We start from the raw sequence: 17,965 nt of genomic DNA, 5'->3' as shown, positions 1-17,965 counted from the left end.
CGATGTGCTTACGAGGGGTTCGTGATCGTTGAGAAGCCATGTATAAATAATGTAGCACTTAGCAGTGCCCGATGCTGTAGCAGACGACGCGTTCGAAGACGTAGCGCCAACTCAATGTCCGCTGCGTTCTTTGCGCATGCACTGCAGGCCTACAGTATCACTGCCAGCGCGAGCATCTGGCATGTCGCGGAGCTAGAGCTGCGCTCGAACAGCAACTTCAGCTGTTCTATATAACAGTGCCACAATAGGCAAACAAATGCGCATAGCGTGTAGTTTTGTAGGACCCAACGCGGCGGTCGCATTTCGATGGGGGCGAAATGCAAATATGCCTGCCTACCTTGCATTGGGTGCACGTTAAGGAATCCAAGGTGGTTCAAATTTATCCAGAGTGCCCCACCACGGTGTGCCTCATAATCAGATAGTGGTTTTGGCGCGTAATACCCAAGAAAGAAAAGTAGATTTGTGGACATGTCAGCCTAATTTTGTTCACATATATATGTACATATTTTTTTTCTTTTTCACGTTGCATTTCTTTTGTACTTATTCAATAACGCTTGCAAGACACCGCACTGTCGTTACCGCCGGGATAGCCCCTTGACGGGACGGATGATAAAAACTTAATATAATTGAAAGAACAAAATCGTTTGAAAATAGGGCTCCCGATGCATGACCCTTTCCTCCTCAAGGGGAGAAGCCATTCTTGCCGCGACTGTACACAAATTGGCTCCAGCTTATATAGGAGCAGCCACTCACCTCCAAGATACGCACTTCTTCATTCCTGTAATACGTTTTCACTGTCTGTCTTAAAAATTGGGAGTGCATTGCCATCCGCGACAGTGAAACGAATGGTTAGGCGACGTTCCACCGGTCAACGACTGTTTGTGCTCATTTAACCTCTGATTGAGACGACAGCCTGCCTGCCCTGCGTAAAAGCTACCACAGCTGAACAGAATTTTATTAACTACTTTAAATCGGCATTATACAAACTTGCAATTATGCCTTACATAGCACCCGTCAGATCTTATTTTTTCGTTCAGATGATTTTCTTCTCTGCACGGCAGCGCATATCTTTCATGTGTTTTCTAACTTATTGCGAGCAAGAAACTCAACGTTTACAGCGTAGCGACTACCTATTATTATTTTTCTGGGGGACCTGTGTGACAGATTCTAAGTTTGCAACGCATACTCTCGACTTTCATGCTCTTTTTCCCTGCATGGTTTTTGCACAGAGGGTAACTCTATCAGCTTGATATCGTTCTAAGTTGCAGGGTCTTATGCCTATGTTGACAGAAGTGGACAGTACCCCCCGGATGACGCTACCTGGGTGCATAGATGGATACATCGTTGTGGTAGGAGGACGACCTGTGATTGGTGTGCGGGGCCGATATTTGAAATGTGTGGGCGTTTCGATGCTTGCGCTCGGCGTGCGGGGCCGAAAGCGCGGGAGTCCGCGTGGCTGGTGCGCGTGCCGCGAGAGACCATCTCGAACGACGGGGCAGCCAAGCTGACAGAACGGCGCAGTGCGGCGAGATCGAGCGGATCGAACGCCGGCCCACGCCCCGGCGTCCCGGTCCTGTACTGCGAACCGGGCGCCGCCCCGGCTTCTATACCGCGGGTCCTGCTGAGCTGAGCCTCGTCCCGGCTCACATGACCGCTGCCGTGCTGCCGGGCTCGGGTTACGTCCCAGAGCCCTGGGCCTGTTCTCCAAACCGGGCGTCGTCCTTGCTTTCACCCCACTGCTATATACGCTGCCGGGCTCGGACTACGTCCCAGAGCCCCGGTCCTGTTCTCCAAACCGGGCGTCGTCCTGGCTCTCACCCCACCGCTACTCTGCAGAGCTCGGGCTACGTCCCAGGGCTAACGCTCCGGAACCAGGCTACGTCCTGGTGCCACCCTGATTTTGGACCGCCGCCCGTACTCACCGCCGTCGAAGCCAAGTCCGCCGAGCCATCGCCACGAGACCTGAACTCCTAATTTGAATTGTGAATGCACGAGCGTGACAGTCACCCAAGCTTATTTGTATGGTCCATGTGTTTCCCGTATTAGTGCCATGTGCCGTTTCGTGTTATAAAGATGTCTCTTTGTGTCTCTGGGTGCCTTCTTGTGCGTCTGGCTGGCCTCCGCCCACACAGTTGCCCACAATCGTGTTTCAATACGTATTTGGGGCGCACACATGTGCGCGCGCCCGAAACATTAAAGTGAAGTTCCGGGTACCCTTTGTCTTCTGCACCACTCCTAATACCATACCCCTGCGGGGTATATGCATTACAAAAATGCGGCAGAAACCATCCAAGATGATCGCCAATGTCAGCGATAGCTTTCTCGTGTAACCTATGCTGCATATCTCCATGTCATCCGTGAATCACGAAACCTTACGGGCACATCAGCGGACACACGACGCTGCAGTCGCACAGCCAATCACCATGCCAAATGATAGCACGACATAGTATATCTTGTTGTAATTCCAGTATCCCAGTTGAAACTCCGTAGCAACCCACACTATCTCTAGGATCCTGGCTGCAACTTCATTGCAATGACTATTCATTAAGCGGTCGCACTCGCCGCGGAGGTGTGTGTTGCGGATGGGGCGCTATCGCTTTGATATTTTCGAGGCTTGATATCCGTTGTGTCACTTTGTCACATCCATTACGGCGAATCAGCCAAGCATGTACACACATACCAGTATAACATACGCAGGGCCGAAGGCACGGAGCAAATGGTCCTTTCTCCGTGGACGAAGATGTCTACCCATCGGGCACACACCCAGTGGCCTATGTTGTCAGCAGCGAGCACCGACCTAGTTTACTCTCCTCCCATGAACGGTGAGAAACATAAAAACCGCAAAGAGGGGAAAAGAGCCACCAGTCTGTTAAAGAAGTATGTTAACGCTATCGCTTTAACATTATGCGCTATCTTGATACCGTGTCCGTTCGTGCGTGCGTGTCATATATTATCTCTCCAGCATCTATTGAAATCTTTAAAATCACTGCTGCTGAAGTATGGGCGAATTAAGCATACACGTCCACGGGAAACGTTTGTGTGATAACCTTAACACCGCAGAAAACATAAAGAAGGCATCTTTTAATATATACCAGAGATGTTTGCCTGGCGACACGCCTAGCATACTATACTCCAGATGACGAGGGGGACGCATGAAATGACGCATTCACACATCGTACACATCGTACACATGCACACATATTAACAAGTAACCAAGGTGTCCGGTCGAGGCCAATGCCTCTAAGAAAGGCCAAGAGCACCTTCTTTGCTTGCAAAACACTGCCAGTGCTGCTTTAAGGGCCGAGTATATGACGCAGTGCGAGAGAACAATTTTGCATGGAAGCTGAAAGAGCAAGCCTTTGGAGAGTAGTTCTTTTTTTTCGTATGTGTGTCGAAAACGTTTCAAGCGGTGTTTTTATAAGGAAGTCTCATTAATTGATTTATTGTCCCCGAAACAAGTTACTGAATTTGTGAGATGGTTTGCATACCCCACGGGCAAAATTTTCTTCCGGACTCATGTCTGCAGGAGTCACTTTGATCTGTAAATTGGAAAACGCAAGAGACGTTGGTCGCCTGACTGCTTAGTGGACATCTTAAATGCTGCATCGTTTACGAGACCGCATCAAAAAGCCGCAGGGGATACATACTTTCAGTCGTGGATCGAAACAAGCGTACAGCGACTACATAGTGCACTTGCCAGTCGTTCCCATTTCATATCCGAGTAATCACCGCAGAAGTTCAGGTGCTACCATAGCCCAAGCGCATGCGCGTGACACGCGTGAACTAAGCATTGATGGGCCGGCCCTTCTTAGTCGTTTCCGCGTCGTCTACGCCCGATCTCGTCAGGTCGTTAAACATTTACTGCGTCATTTCGGCTACGAGTAGCTCACAACGTGTAACGACAGTCGGTCGATCGTCGCCCTAATTTCCGCCTTCGAGGTATCGCTCGCCTCGGCGCATTGTCGCCCCGCATTTTGCGGCCTCACCGTCGTCTCTCCGGCCAATCTACTTGGTCTCATTTTAACGGCGTGCACTGCACAACCGGCGAGTGGAGCGTGGGAGGACACCCGTCCCTTCTTGTTTGTCACTTCTGCGAAGTCATTTCTCAACGTCGCTCCGTCATACATGCAGGTGCAGGCCTTGTGTATGCTCAATACATCTACGCGACCGACTTGCCTAACTTTTAACCTCGCTAAGTTTTAATCCTCCAAGTGCCTCCGTCAAAGGCGCAAGTTCTTTTTTGCTCGCCACCCTGCGCGTGTTTGACGGATTCCCACGCAATAAGCAGTGCTATACTTCAATGGAGCGCACCTTTTCGAGCTCGCATTCCGCCAATGTAGTTTGCTCGATATCGCAATCATAAGTACTCATCCGCGCATTAATATCCGCTTATGCCGCCGTTCGAGCAAAATTGTTCACTTAAGTTGCCGCTCGAGAACTGAGCGCTTGTCGATTGCCTCGTACGTCGCCCAAAGCTGACACGCATATCCGGGCGCGCTCGACGTTTTCTCGTCTATTCTATATAATTTTCCCTATTGTGCAAAGCTGTACAGGTATACTGCTTCAACGTGTGAAACCACCGTGGGCGAGACGAGATGGCCAACCCTGTACTGTGCAGGATATTGGAAACTCCAATTTCTGGAAGCAGCACTTTGATGCTAGGTTCCTTCCACTTGGATGCCAGATTGATTTCCTTTCATATTAACATACAGGCAGCGTTTCTGGTCGCGCCTCTATGACTGTACGCTTCATTCGCTCGAAAATTTTGTAGACTTGATTACGCCCGGTGGATGTAGCTGTCACGTCGACAGTGATAACGACATGTTTAACCTCAGCGGTGGTTGCTGGGAAGACCAACTAGTGTTAATGTCGAGGCGAAAGGGTTTTTTTTCCCCCTTTTTTTATAATGGTTACCATTCAGCGCAGTACCGTGGATGCGAAGCGCTAAATTAGCAATTGGTGAAAAGTTTACAGAATTTAACAAGTGCACCTAACGATTCTAAATGTCTCATTTTTGACGCCCGTGTGGCTTGTTATTACGGGGAATGCTTTAGCTGCCATCAGCTCCATCCTATGGGGGACAAAAATTGATCAGATTTCAATGCCACTGAGAAATATTACAACACTTACGAAGTCGATAGTACGACAATAAGTGACCATTAGTGAGTGAACGACACAAAAATGTGCAGCGGAGACCGAATAGCGGATGGTCATTATGTAGGGAACCTTTCGTTAGGCTATGATGGTCTTTATATTCGAAATAGACAATCGTATCCTGACGTCAATTTTACACACCAAGGCGTATGTGATGGCATTCAGGGTCAAATTTTCTTGTTTATACACTATAGGATGAAAATTTCTGCGAGTTTGTTGCAACAGCGCAAAATAGACACGACATAAAGACGGAGAAGGGCACGGGATCAGCGCATGTCCCGAGGCCTTCTCATTCTTTATGCCGTCTCATTTTGCGCTGTCCCTTGTATATTCCTGTCACCCGGCCATGGTTAATTGTGAAGACAGACGAATATTTTATAGACTTCATTTTATGCCACTGAGTGAGTCGCAACTTTTGATGTCGGCACTATCTTTTGTTCCGTTGCCCGCTATCAGCTATCATCATAGTTTTAGGCAACTGCCGAGCCTCGACGAATTCTCTTGCCGCGAGTACGTGCCGCGACGCTCGGAGAAAGAGAAAGAACGCATTTCACGTTTTGCCGTTGGCCAGCGTCTTGTCTCGTCTTCTGAACGTAGTGGGGTTGCTCACACATTTTTTTTTACTCTCCGATTAGCTTATTTTCTGCAATAAATATTATCCTTTATTCTCGGCCCGATATAATTTTATTCTGTTCCCTTCATTTCTCGTTTATTCCTTGCTCCAACGGGTTGTCTTTCTCGCCGTCGTCTCGGTCACGCGTCACAAGTGGAAGAAGTGGTGCATGCGCCACCGCGAGGCACCCCGTGCTGGCGACAACGGCGAACGCTGTTCGACAAACGCTGCTCTCCTCACGATGACCCTGAGCGGCCAATCCAGCTCGACCGGCACCCGGGCGACGGCGCCCTGCTCTGCAGCGCGCGCCGCAGCGCCAATGGCCTCGCCGCGCGACGCCCACCAGGACGGCGGCGGAGCTGCACGCGTGCGTCCTTTCGTTGGACCTTTCGTCCGCACCGATCCCAGGCTACGCCTGATGGCCGCGCGCCTCGAATACCGCATCCGTCTCCAGAGGGACCACGGTCGGCAGTGACCATCTGGTCCCCATGGGGACCGCCGGCCGCAGTGCTCGGCGGCGCCGTGCCTCAGCGGTTCTCTGCGCATCGGTGCCTTTCGCTGACGGGCTGCTGGTTCGGGCCTCAATCAGCACTTTCGTCGATGGCCCACCCCGCTCTGCAAGAGGCGAGCATGAGCCAGACACTTGTACATCTGCATGTTGCCCGTGTGTGCATGCCTCGGCCCTCGATGGACCAGCATCCTCTGCTGGTGTCGTGCCGTCAAGCTGCAAAGGCTGTTGACGCCGCTGGAGTGCCTGTGGGATTTCCCACACTCTCTAACCTTTTCAAGTGATTTTTCTCTACTCTTCGTGTTTTTTTTTTTCAACATGGTTTAATAAAGTTTTATTTTTGCAGGAACTTTTGCATATTTTTTCATGAGTGATCATCTTCCAGGTGCCAAGAAAACATAAATACATGAAAACTCTGCACTTGGCGACCGTCATTGTAAATGGGGAAGTTAAGAAAACAAGTAAGCTTGTATTGTACGGTGGTCCTGGCGGTGAAAGCGTTACGTCGGCCCGAGTTTGGCATTCTTTTCCGCGAAGGCTCCTCTTCCATTGCTTTTCTTTTCTTTCTTTTATTTGATTTTTCAAAGGTGAGATCACACGCGCATGTACTCTTCACGTTGCTGAGCTTGTTCTTCATACCGTAAGGCACACACGTCCACACAAAAGAAGAAGTCACGCGTTTCGCATTCTCTGCGTCTCTTCCTCGCTGTTCAGTTTAGCTGCAATAAATGAATGAGATCAACTTTATTCGAGGTCCTGCATGCCACTACAGCTTTGGGGCTCTCATGGAAGTGGACGTCTCCCACGACGCAACCGGGAGGTTGAGTTTCTTGGCGGCCGCGTGCACTTGCTGAACGGCCCAGAGTTGGGGAGCGAGTTCTTAGCTTCGGAGATGCTTCTTCAAGCTTGCGCTTGTTGCAAACTACGAACTGTGGTGGCCTCCGCTTCTATAAGGCCGAGCATGCACTAACTAATCGCAGATTGTATTTTGGTTCTCACTTAACTGGAGGCAATCAATTGTTGATAGCTATACGAGAAGCGGCAGCGCCGGGATTCTGTGGTTTGTAAGTCTCGTCAGCGGACTGCGGTTTCGGACGACCGATTTTTGCAACTTCACCAGCTTCGGCAGCGGCGGTCGGCTTCAAAAGGTGGGTTTACCCACCGTGAGTTTACCGCATTTATCTAGCCATCATACCGGCAGTTTCGAGATAGCTACGGCCGTAAAAATCAACCTATACATGTTTTGTTTGCTTGTAATTGGGGGCTATAATCATTTGCAAGATTGATTCCAGTTAGTTACGTTCTTCGGTTATGACACTCCGCGTGGTGTTTGCGCGGAACAGTCACTGATACAATAGGTCGTCTACACGTTGAATTTTCCATGCGACGGCTTCCACTTGGGTAGTGGGAGCCATTTATATGTAACATCAGAAGAGGAAAAAAATAATGCGGGCAGTACTGCGTTGCGCCGTGGTTCACTCCTGGTCACATAAACAGGCCAGGGAGCAATGCGCAAGCATCCTCATGCGTATAAAAAAAAAGAAAAAATCTACAGACACACATAGCCCTCTTTGTGCTCTTAGAAGGTAACTGTTTGGACTCCTTTACACGAGTGTGTAAATAACTCGTTCGTATACCAACCAGAGCGGCACCTGTTACTTATTGCTAGTCTGTATCATGGCTGCTACGCTACGGCGGATAACTATTAGGCAGTGCTCGTTAAGTCGTCTTCTCTATAATCATGACTGCTGGACTTCACCAGCATCGACATCACGTGATGAAAACCTCAAGAATTTCAATCCATGATAACGAGGAACTTTAGTTGGAGTCATCAATCCTTAGTCAATTTTTTTACACTGGCGCGAATAACGCAGCTGTGAGCTAGGAGGCCAGATTCTTTTATATAAGTATAATATAGAAACAAATACGGCCGCATTAAGAATTTCTAAGTGGATTGCATTCGTGTATCCAAGCCACAATAGGTAGCTGGTGTGTTCTCATTTCGAAATAGAAATAATAATCTCGTACCAATCTGGTATCGAACATCGAAGCCGAAAACCCATGACACCGGCACAGCCAAAAAAAAAATGGCACTCTGGCATCCTACGAAACAGCCTTAAAATGCACCAGTAGTCCTCAGGTCCCAGACGCTGAGCAACATTCGGCTCGTTCAGCGCTTGGTGTTATGCATTGTGATCTCAATCTTAACGCTGGCGTCACATTACATCAACATGCAATAAAGGTCAGGCCTTGGTTTGAGTTCTGGTGACACAGCCTGTTCTAAACCGCCAACCCGTGCGGTCATACGAGGCTGTAAAATGATGTCAGAAGAAAGCAAGCAATCTCCCAGCAAAATGGCCACCGCGAAATGGACTTACCAACGACCAACATGCAAGGAATAACGCGAAGCCTACTTGACTTTGATACAAAGGGGCGCCAGCATTCAGACGCAAAGGAAAAACGCGTAGGAGAACATCGATTGCTGACAAGGCGGAGTATAGTTAAGGCGCCCGCATCGAGTGAGACAGTCGCGGTGTCCGCGGTAGCTTACACAGCAACTGTCTCGCCGAAGGCTGGATGTGTCAAGCACGCTCTGTGCCGACAAAATGGTTCTTCCTCTTTCGTCGTACTCGAAGTTCTTTCGCACGACGCAGGACGCTACCGGGAAGAACGAGATATCAAGGGGAACGTTCTTATGGAAAAGGTTGATCTCGGCACGGACCTTTCGTCACTTGCTTCTTCGCTGAACCTGTGCCTCAACACCTTTCGCTAACATTAGCCAGCCATCGCTGGAGGTTAGAAAAACACATTTACGTCGCCGCTCTCCTCAGGTCACGCTGGTGTCGATGTGGCGAGGTTAAGTCTACCTCCCGCGCTGTCTTCAAATGTGCGTCTGCAATTATTACCTCGTCATCTGCAGACAAATTGAACGACGCGCGTATCCCACATTAAAATTTTCTTTGTTAGTACTAATTTAAACCGCCTATGCTCTAAGACGTGGCGTATCTTGCCCATTCGCCCGAACTGGGGAGCCATTCTGTAAGAGTCCACTAGGTGGACTGTTACAGAATAGCTCCCTTGGTCTCTTCAACATTGACATGAATTTGCATATAAAATTGAAACGACTATATCTGGGGAAGGAATGAATTCGCGTAGAATGCAGCCAAGGTTCAAGAGGAAAGACTGATCTGCTTCTGTCACGTTATGGAGGCAGACGAGCGTTGTATGGTGAAGAAGGCAATAATGATTGACTTTGGTAACGAGAGAAAACCGAGGTAGGCGTAACAAGCAACAGGGCGTTACTGAAGAATATATTGACTACAAGAATGTAATTAATAAACTAATAATAAATTCTAGGGTTTTAACGAATCAAAACCACTTTGATTAGGAGGTATGCCGTAGTGGGGGACTCCGGATTAATTTTGTGACCACCTGAGGATCTTTAACACGCCCCCAATGCACGGGACAGAGGCGCTTTTCTTTCTTTCTTTTTTTGCTTTCATTTCACCCTCATCGAAATGCGGCCGTCGTCTTTAACACCCTGTCCCGTTCCACCTGCTGGCTGTGATATCATTGCTGACTCCACCTGTTGATTGCGCAGAAGAAAGACAAACGAAAGAGTTGACGCTTCTTCCTCATTTATTTTGGTGTGAAGCCTCTCGCGACTGCAACATCCTCCAGTATATACAAATAACCGCCTACTCTCAGCGGTATCAACCACTGCACATTTTTCTTCGAATACTTATTTCTTAGTCCTAGAGAAACATGAAAAGTAACTGTTGCAATTAAATAAAAATAAACCAGCCGCGCTTGCGACATCCTTCAAGTAAATGGGCGAGGAAACAAGACCCAGTATAGGAGATGGGAGCCGGTGGCATACATACAAGCACGTTTTGCTCGCTCCTTCACCATTTCGCGCCGCACTGTAGCATGAAGCGGTGACTCCGTGCACTTCATCTTTGTAAAAACCCTGGGCGTCGCTCGTGCGTCTCCTTCGCAGACGCTGTGCGAAGCCATCAACTTTCGCTAGTCGTATACGGTGCTTAATCTTTACAATGGCTGCGGGAAAGGCGTCTTGTCAACGGGACCCCGTTTACATCACGGTGAGGAGTGACGGGACCAGAAGGAAAGAGGGAGAAAGAGCAGGCCGCAGAACACACGTTCGTCCCACTCCGTAAATTTAGGTTTGCATGCAAAAGGCGGCACCGGGAGCGGGGTGCCAACGTAGTTTACGGGCCTCTCGCGGTGTTAAAAGAGAACGACGCCTTCCTTTTCTTCTTCCTATATATTTTTTGAACTATCAAGATCAGTGTGAAGAAAGTGATCCGTTCGTCGCGTGGCAACCTTTGGTAAGCAACGGCATGAAGATCGAGTGCCGTGTACCGTTGCCAGCGATTATTTATGGAACCGTGTGTGAAATTCTTAAGGCGGACGTGTCCCCATTTGCTTTCGCAGGATTGTGACGCAGTCCTCGTATATGGCGCAACATTGCAGTGCTGCTGGCGCGCCGTGGTAAAAATGGAGGGCAGGCACACAAGTATAGGAAGATTGGCGGGCTAACACGTGCGTAATACTCGACAAGCCGCCACCCTGCGTTGCCGAGAAACATGAATGCGGTGCAGATAAGGCAAATGTTTCCTAACTGTCGAGGCTGCCGTCCCTTTTCTTTCACCGGGAACTACGGGGAGTGGTTCAGGTTGATCCAGAACAAAACTGAGGCCCTGTTAGGCGCACGCCGTTGTGCGTGCGTGCGCGTGCGAGTGCGAGTGTGTTTGGCGCCATAGTATGGGGCGTAAAATAAAGATGACCGAGCACTTTATATACAGAGTTGCTATTCATCAATGCGATGGCAGGGAGAAGGGAGGTTGAGAGTGTGACACATGAGTGATGTCGGTCACGACTCGTGCTGTGCTTCCTCGTCTGTGCGCGTAGTGTTTACTATTATTTTCTGTAGTTTTTTTTCTTACCCTTTGCAGGGCAGCAAACCGGACGCCTCGTCTAGTTGACCTCCCTGATTTTCCTGTCGGCACTCTTTTTCTATAGACTACGGTACATAATCGACAATTGACCTCTTACTGAGTACGTACTACGGGAACTTTGGCCAGACTGGAAATCTAGTTGCAGAGTAGCGTGTGTATTACTTGCATTACAACATAGCACGGGGCTTCACTCGCGTCTGTGAAAGGTCTGCTTTACAGACTATAGTAATTGCCTCCCCTTCTGTGAGCATATAGCGACCACCTGCTTTATCTCCCCTTCCCTTTATCTGGCGAAGCTTCTAGGACGGTTCTGAATACTCCTTCCCCCTCCCCTCTCCCCTTCGTGTTTCACATAATATGCCATCGAGCCATCCTTGAATAAATACATTTTATCATCATCATCATCATCATCCTGGCGCCTGGTACAGGATAGAGTGCCATTTCTTAAATAAATAAATTTCTCGACTCTTTTCTTTCGCTCTTCAGCCAGAAAAGTAACAAGTCCCACTGCGCTGCAAGCGAACATTCAAGGCGACGGGTGTGGCGTCAGAATTTGGCGCTTTTGTCCATTTTCGTACTGTTAAACCTTCGGGAATTGAATATGTTTGGACGAGCGGAGTCCCGACATTATGTGCGCGACGGTTGCGCCTGCCCACAGAGAGCCTCATTTTAACCAGACAGAATTAATTAGCAATAATGGGGTAAGAGGCTCGAGCGAAGACACAAGGACGCCTCCCTCGAGCGCCGCTCCTCGTCCCGTCGCATAGGGCATTCAGCGGGGCAGCGTCGACCCAGCTTAGCCTCGGGGGCAGGTTTTGACGGCGCAGCAAGAGGATATAGCCGAGAGCGCGCTCGCCTCAGCCGCCGGCCATTAAAAGCGCTGTCACGAGGAGCTGTCGCAACACGCGCTACAAATGGCCTCATCACTGTCACTCCCCATGAGCCTTCCTGCTCTTTGCCCTTTTCGCCGATGGGAAATGCGCTTTTCCTTTAGCTACGCTTTGTGCTTCTTTGTCGCTTGCGACGCGCTTCGCCGCCTTTCGAACAGCATGCATGCGCCCGTTTTAATTTCTCTTTGAGTCACGCGTGACTCCTTCTCCCGTTCATATTCCTTTATTCGCTATCCCATTCGAATTTAGTCATTTGCTGCTGTTTTGACGCTCTTGCGCACCTCTACTTCGAACTCCCTTTCCACCTTCTTACGTGCATCGAGCCTGAAAATGATGCTGGCCACTGAGTGAGTGATACTAGAGAGTTACTAATAGCTCAGCGGGTTTACGGGCCAGCGGAACGAGCGGGCGAGCGGAGAGGGCAGCGAAGCGCCGCACGAAAGGAAGAGTTTTAGCTCAGCGATCCCCCGCTCGGTTGAACTAAGATAGAACTAAGTAAAGTCCCTATATAAGAAAAGTACCGCCATCCTTTGATAAACGCCGCTTCTCTCTCTCCTGTATCTCCGATTGGACGATGATAGCGCGCGCTTTTCACTTCTTTATATTTTCTTTTTTTCCGCCTCAGAGCCATGTTGAAAGTCCTCTGCGCAGCCGCAGTCGCCGGCGGCGGCGGCGGCGCGCGCCCGGCCTGAAAGCTTCAACGTGGACTTTCTAGGGGCGCCACCGTCGACCTTGCTTTCGCAAGCAAAAAGTAAAGAAAAAAAGCAAGCGCTTTAGGAGAGGAGGCGGCAGGGGAAAGGGTAGATGGCGGTACTTTTCTTATATAGGGATTTTAGAACTAAGCGCTTTGTTGGGCCACCTATCGAACAAGGTTGGAGTTACCGTCAGCCCGCGGCCAGGCGCTCGCTTTGGTTTCTCGATCGCGGTCATCCACTTCAAATGGTCGCCAAACGGCCTCGTTGCTGAAACCTCTCGCAGTATACAGAAGTCCTCTTCAGTGGTGAAACACATCTGAGGCTTTTTCGCCTGCAGGCGAGCCAGCGCCGCGTTTGAATACGACGCTGATGACATGCGGCTGTTCGTGCGGGTGGTCGCCATGTTTGTTTCGCAAAAACGCTGGCCCACTGCGCGCGCTCCACTGGGGAGAGAGAGAGAGAGAATAAACTTTATTGTACTAAGAGTGGTTGGTGTGGTTATTCTCGGGTGGAGCCCTCTTGTAGAGCCCCACTGGCCGCGGCGGCTAGCCGGGCCTGGTCCAGGGTCGCCAGTTGGCTTCCCAGTGCCAGCTCGGAAAGTCGTGCCTCCCAAGACCACGTTGTGAGTGTCTGTGATGAGCTCCGCTGGGGAGAGGAAACCAGCGGAGCGAAATGCCCGCTCCGTAAACACGCTGGCCTCCCCAGCGTACCGTACCGCACATGCGCAGTGCCGTCTCCGCTCGCCCGCTGGGCCTGCTGGCCCGTAAACCCGCTGAGCTATAACTATCTACTGTCTTCGCATTAGCCTCGTTTACTCTCCTCTGCTCTCGCTCGTCTTCATTTTTAATCATCGGTGCTTCGATTTTGTTATGGGGCGACTAAGACGGGGCTGACCAAGGCCCCGGGCGAGGAAAGGAGCAGGTTGGAAACAACGTGGAGTACCGTGACTGAGAGAAAGAAGAAATAAAAACTGTCAGCCCTTCCACTGGGGTCGAGATGGAAGACCAGCGAAGCTGTACTATGGTGGGAATTATGTATTTCCAATTATGACTAATAAGATGTGATGGTGTAATTGGTTATTTGAACTATTTAAGAATGAGAAATATATATGATCCGGTGGTTTTCATTTATTTAGTCACCACAGGGACCATGACCTTATGGTCGCTACGCTACACCGCCATATGGTGTGCGGCAATGGTTGGCACGTTCTTCATAAACACGTCACCAACGCCGCGCCCGTTCGGTGCGAACGCGGGCGAAACGCCGCCGCCGTCGACAACATTTCTGCGCGTTGTTGGTGCTGCTACATGTCCAAGTTTATACGGCTCCTCAGAATTTTGAGAATGACAGCCCATAAACAAATGTCATGAAAGAAAACACCGGCAGCGAATGCCTTTTATGTTAAATCTTCTCAGACTGTAATTGAGTCGCCAGTTCCCCTTGCGCCCGGTCGCAAGATACGCATTTGGTGCCGCAGCTAAACATCGCCTCCCCTTTCTCCCTCTCATCGCCCCACGGCCTTTCGCGCGACGGAAGGGGGTGCGTTTGCCCTCAGTCGTGCGTTCGTTCCTCGTGAAAGCACGCGTCTCTCGCACGCTTTCACTTGCACATACAGCATACGGTCAATGAGAGCTTTTTTTTTCTATACACGCGGACACGACCATCGGAGACTGAGCCCTTAACAGCTTCGCTGTATAAAAAAAAAAAAAAAAACACTCTGGGCATGACAGCCCAACAAACGACAGACACAAAGAAGAGGAAACGCGAGACAAAAAGGGCTGACAGAGGAAGAAGACGCTTACAGCAAAACAAGACGGTCGGACTGTGACGGGCTATAATTAAAAAATTTTACCGTGAACAGTGTGACCACTGTAGCATCTATGTGTGTATGTAGTTATGTAAATCGCATCAATACAGACCACGCTATGAAGCAAAAGCAGGCAGCCAGTGTACGCCCGCTGTCCAACAAATCCAGGCACACATGATGGCAAATGGGTTTGCCGTAATGGAGGATCAACAACTGCTAAAGCAAACGTGTTTAAGGTTTCTTTTGCCCCCGAATACTTCTGTCCGTGCCTGCATTGTTGGCATTGCATCCTCGAATGTGAGCCACCGCTGAATAACTCACGCGTCGATGGCTGCAGGAGAAACCCTTATGTTATTCGAGAATTTTGTAACTGCATTATTCAAGGATTTCATATTCGATTTCTTGCGATCTGAGATGCGACGCCGCTACGAATATTAAAGCGTGATAACTCAGAAAAGGTACTGTGCATGAAATAACTGCCTGCGGGTGGCTTCGAGTGGCCGAGATTATGGCAGCTCTAGCCAGAAATACTTTAATACTTCTGCACGCAATTCTTCTTTCTTTCCTAGCTGTCATTTGCTCCACAAAGTGTCATCGCTACACAAAGCGAGCACTTACCAAGCGAGTAGGTGGAGCAATCAATCTTTTTGGCATGCTAACCTTCGGTGGCACAACCAAGGGTGTTGTTCCGTTTTTTTGGGCCGCCTCAAGATTTATTGTCTTGATTGATGCGAAGTTTTCTCCGCGTGATGGCCTGCGCAGCATCCATGCTTTGCGCGCAGCATCCATCTAGTTGTAAATGATGACGTATTTACCCTTCCCGAGGCCTTGGGCTTTAAGAATAATAAAGGAGAAGGTGAATGAATCTGTGGTGGAGAAAAGTAAAAGACGGCTGGAGGATTAGTGGCGTAAAGGTAGGGAAAACAGGTAAATGAATATTAATGTTAGGGCGATTAAGCATAAAACACTCGATTGTTTGTCAGCATGAACCGTGGATCTTGCGAACCGCTCTGAAACAATTGTTTTTTGTGTGTGTGTGTGTGTGTGTGTGCGTATGCGAAATTTAGAAGTGCTGTCAATGTAGTCTTTTCTCTATTCTTTGTCTGACGCGTTCTTTTTCTTTTCCCTGTTCTTTTTTTCCGAGCACTTCTATGAATTAAGAAGAGTAGTAGCTGGCCCCACCTAATATAGGCACCGACATCTCCTTGCATACAGTTAATAAAAAGATTGCGTGGATCTTAAGTACTGATAATAAGCGCAGTAAGAAGTTGAAGAGCCAGAGCTTGATGGTCACCACCCCGCTTCAAAATTGATTGTCATAAAATCGATAAGCCTATCCACCAACATGATGTACTTTGTAGTGCTGATATTTAGTTCCTTTTCTGAAGACGTTAAATGTTCCAGTTCATGTAACATATATTGCATTCAATCGCTCTAAACCTTCTCGTGCGTCGTGTCTCGAGATACTGAAGAATGAGAGCTCGGCGAGTAGGCACATTTTGGAAAACTATCAACAGCGTAAACTAGCAACAGTACAGAACCCGTGTTGTCTTTCACCGTCCTGTGTGCGCTGTTAGAAGTTTCCCCCAAAAGTGCCTGAAGACGTTTCTTTTCTTCTTACTGGGGCCGCTGTGATCATCTTACATCGCGGTGATATTTCACTGCTTCAGAATTTTTAATCCGTCCGATTGAACTGTCTGGGAAGAGACACTGCGTGCACTGAAGGACATAAATTAGGTTGCGTACGGTTTCGTCTCTCATTTTGCTGCTTCTTTCTGGAACAGAGTAGGTGATTGCTCATTTCAACATTTTAACTTAATATTTTTCCAAATATTCGCATTTCGCTTGGTCCGAAAATTTTACTAATGCCGCAACGTTTTTGCAACGCAGTATCACCGCAGTGCGTACTTAATTCATAGGCGGCAGACAAATGACAGGGACAATTTTGGTATTCTGAGGTAAAATGGGACAAACATAATGGGAACTGAATAAATCACTTTATTCGCTCAGCAAAGGCAGGAAGACAGTGCACCCTGGGAGTCACGTTAAAGCTGGCAGGGAGCAATGTACAGGGTGATAATTTTGAAGTTTTACGGAATTTTTTTAAATCACCTGTCGCAGCTGTATTATTCGAAGAGGCGGACATTACTTGCACAAGAAATCGAAACACACATTCAACTAATGAACGAAAATTCACCAATTACCTTATTAATTAATTACTTTAGAGCACATATTGCAATTTATGAATTGTAGCCGGTGAGCTTACAAGACGTATCCACTTGAAATTAATTTGCAGGATTGCATCAGTTTCGAGATATTATTTCCCAAAGTGCGGGATGAAATACATGGGTGTTTCAGTTACGTTTGTGCTTCAATGCATAAAAGAGCGCTTTGTCGAAAAGGTAAGTGGAACAACAGCGCATTTTTTTCTTCGAGCGTATACACTTTTTCCAAGTGTATGCACTCTGAAAAATCACCGGCTACAATTCGTAAACTGCAATTTGCGCCGTAAAGTAATTATTTAAGAAGTTAATTAGTGATTTTTATTGATTTGTTGAATGTGTGTTCGCATTTCTTGTGCAAGTAATGTCCGCCTCTCTGAATAATCGAGCTCAAGGACTAAAATCATGTTATCTGCAACAGGCTATTTTCAAAAATTCCGTAAAACTTAAAAATGATCGCCCCGCATGCCACCACGGCTAGTTTGTTTGTTTGTTTGTTTGTTGGTTCGTTCGTTCGTTCATTCGTTCGTTTGCTTGCTTGCTTGCTTTGTTGTTTGTTTGTTTGTTTGTTTGTTTGTTTGTTTGTTTGTTTGTTTTATTTGGGTATATATACTGTAAATCCCATGGGCGGGATTATTACAGGAGTGGGTGCACATTAGGGACAATATACGGGTACAAGCATTGTTGTCGATATATAAAGAAAACATATAAAGAAAAAACGCTCTAAAATTAACGGCACACGAAAACTTTGTCACTTTGGCGAGAGCACAGGCAGTATTCATTACTCAATTTCCTCTACAAACTTTTCGACTGCCGACTGCTCTACATGAAATTGGTAAAGCGCGTTCCGATCCCTCATTACTTGAGGGAAAAAAAAGAAAAACGAAACGTATTGTTATTACAAAAATATTCTTTGTACATTGAGTCGTGATTTTGGCACACTTTCCCTTTTTCCTGTATGTTAACGAAAGCTACGGCGTTAGTTTTGTAGTGACCATTCAGCCATTGATAAAAAAATTTCAGGCGATGTATCTTTGCTTTGACACGCAGTGGAGCTAGCCCCGCGCGATGCAGAAGCTAAGTAGGTGAATCAGCTC

Source organism: Dermacentor silvarum, chromosome 1 (genome assembly GCF_013339745.2).
Source record: "Dermacentor silvarum isolate Dsil-2018 chromosome 1, BIME_Dsil_1.4, whole genome shotgun sequence".
Lineage (NCBI taxonomy): Eukaryota > Metazoa > Arthropoda > Arachnida > Ixodida > Ixodidae > Dermacentor > Dermacentor silvarum.
The sequence above is the reverse complement of the archived record's forward strand: the minus strand, read 5'-3'. Positions refer to the sequence as shown.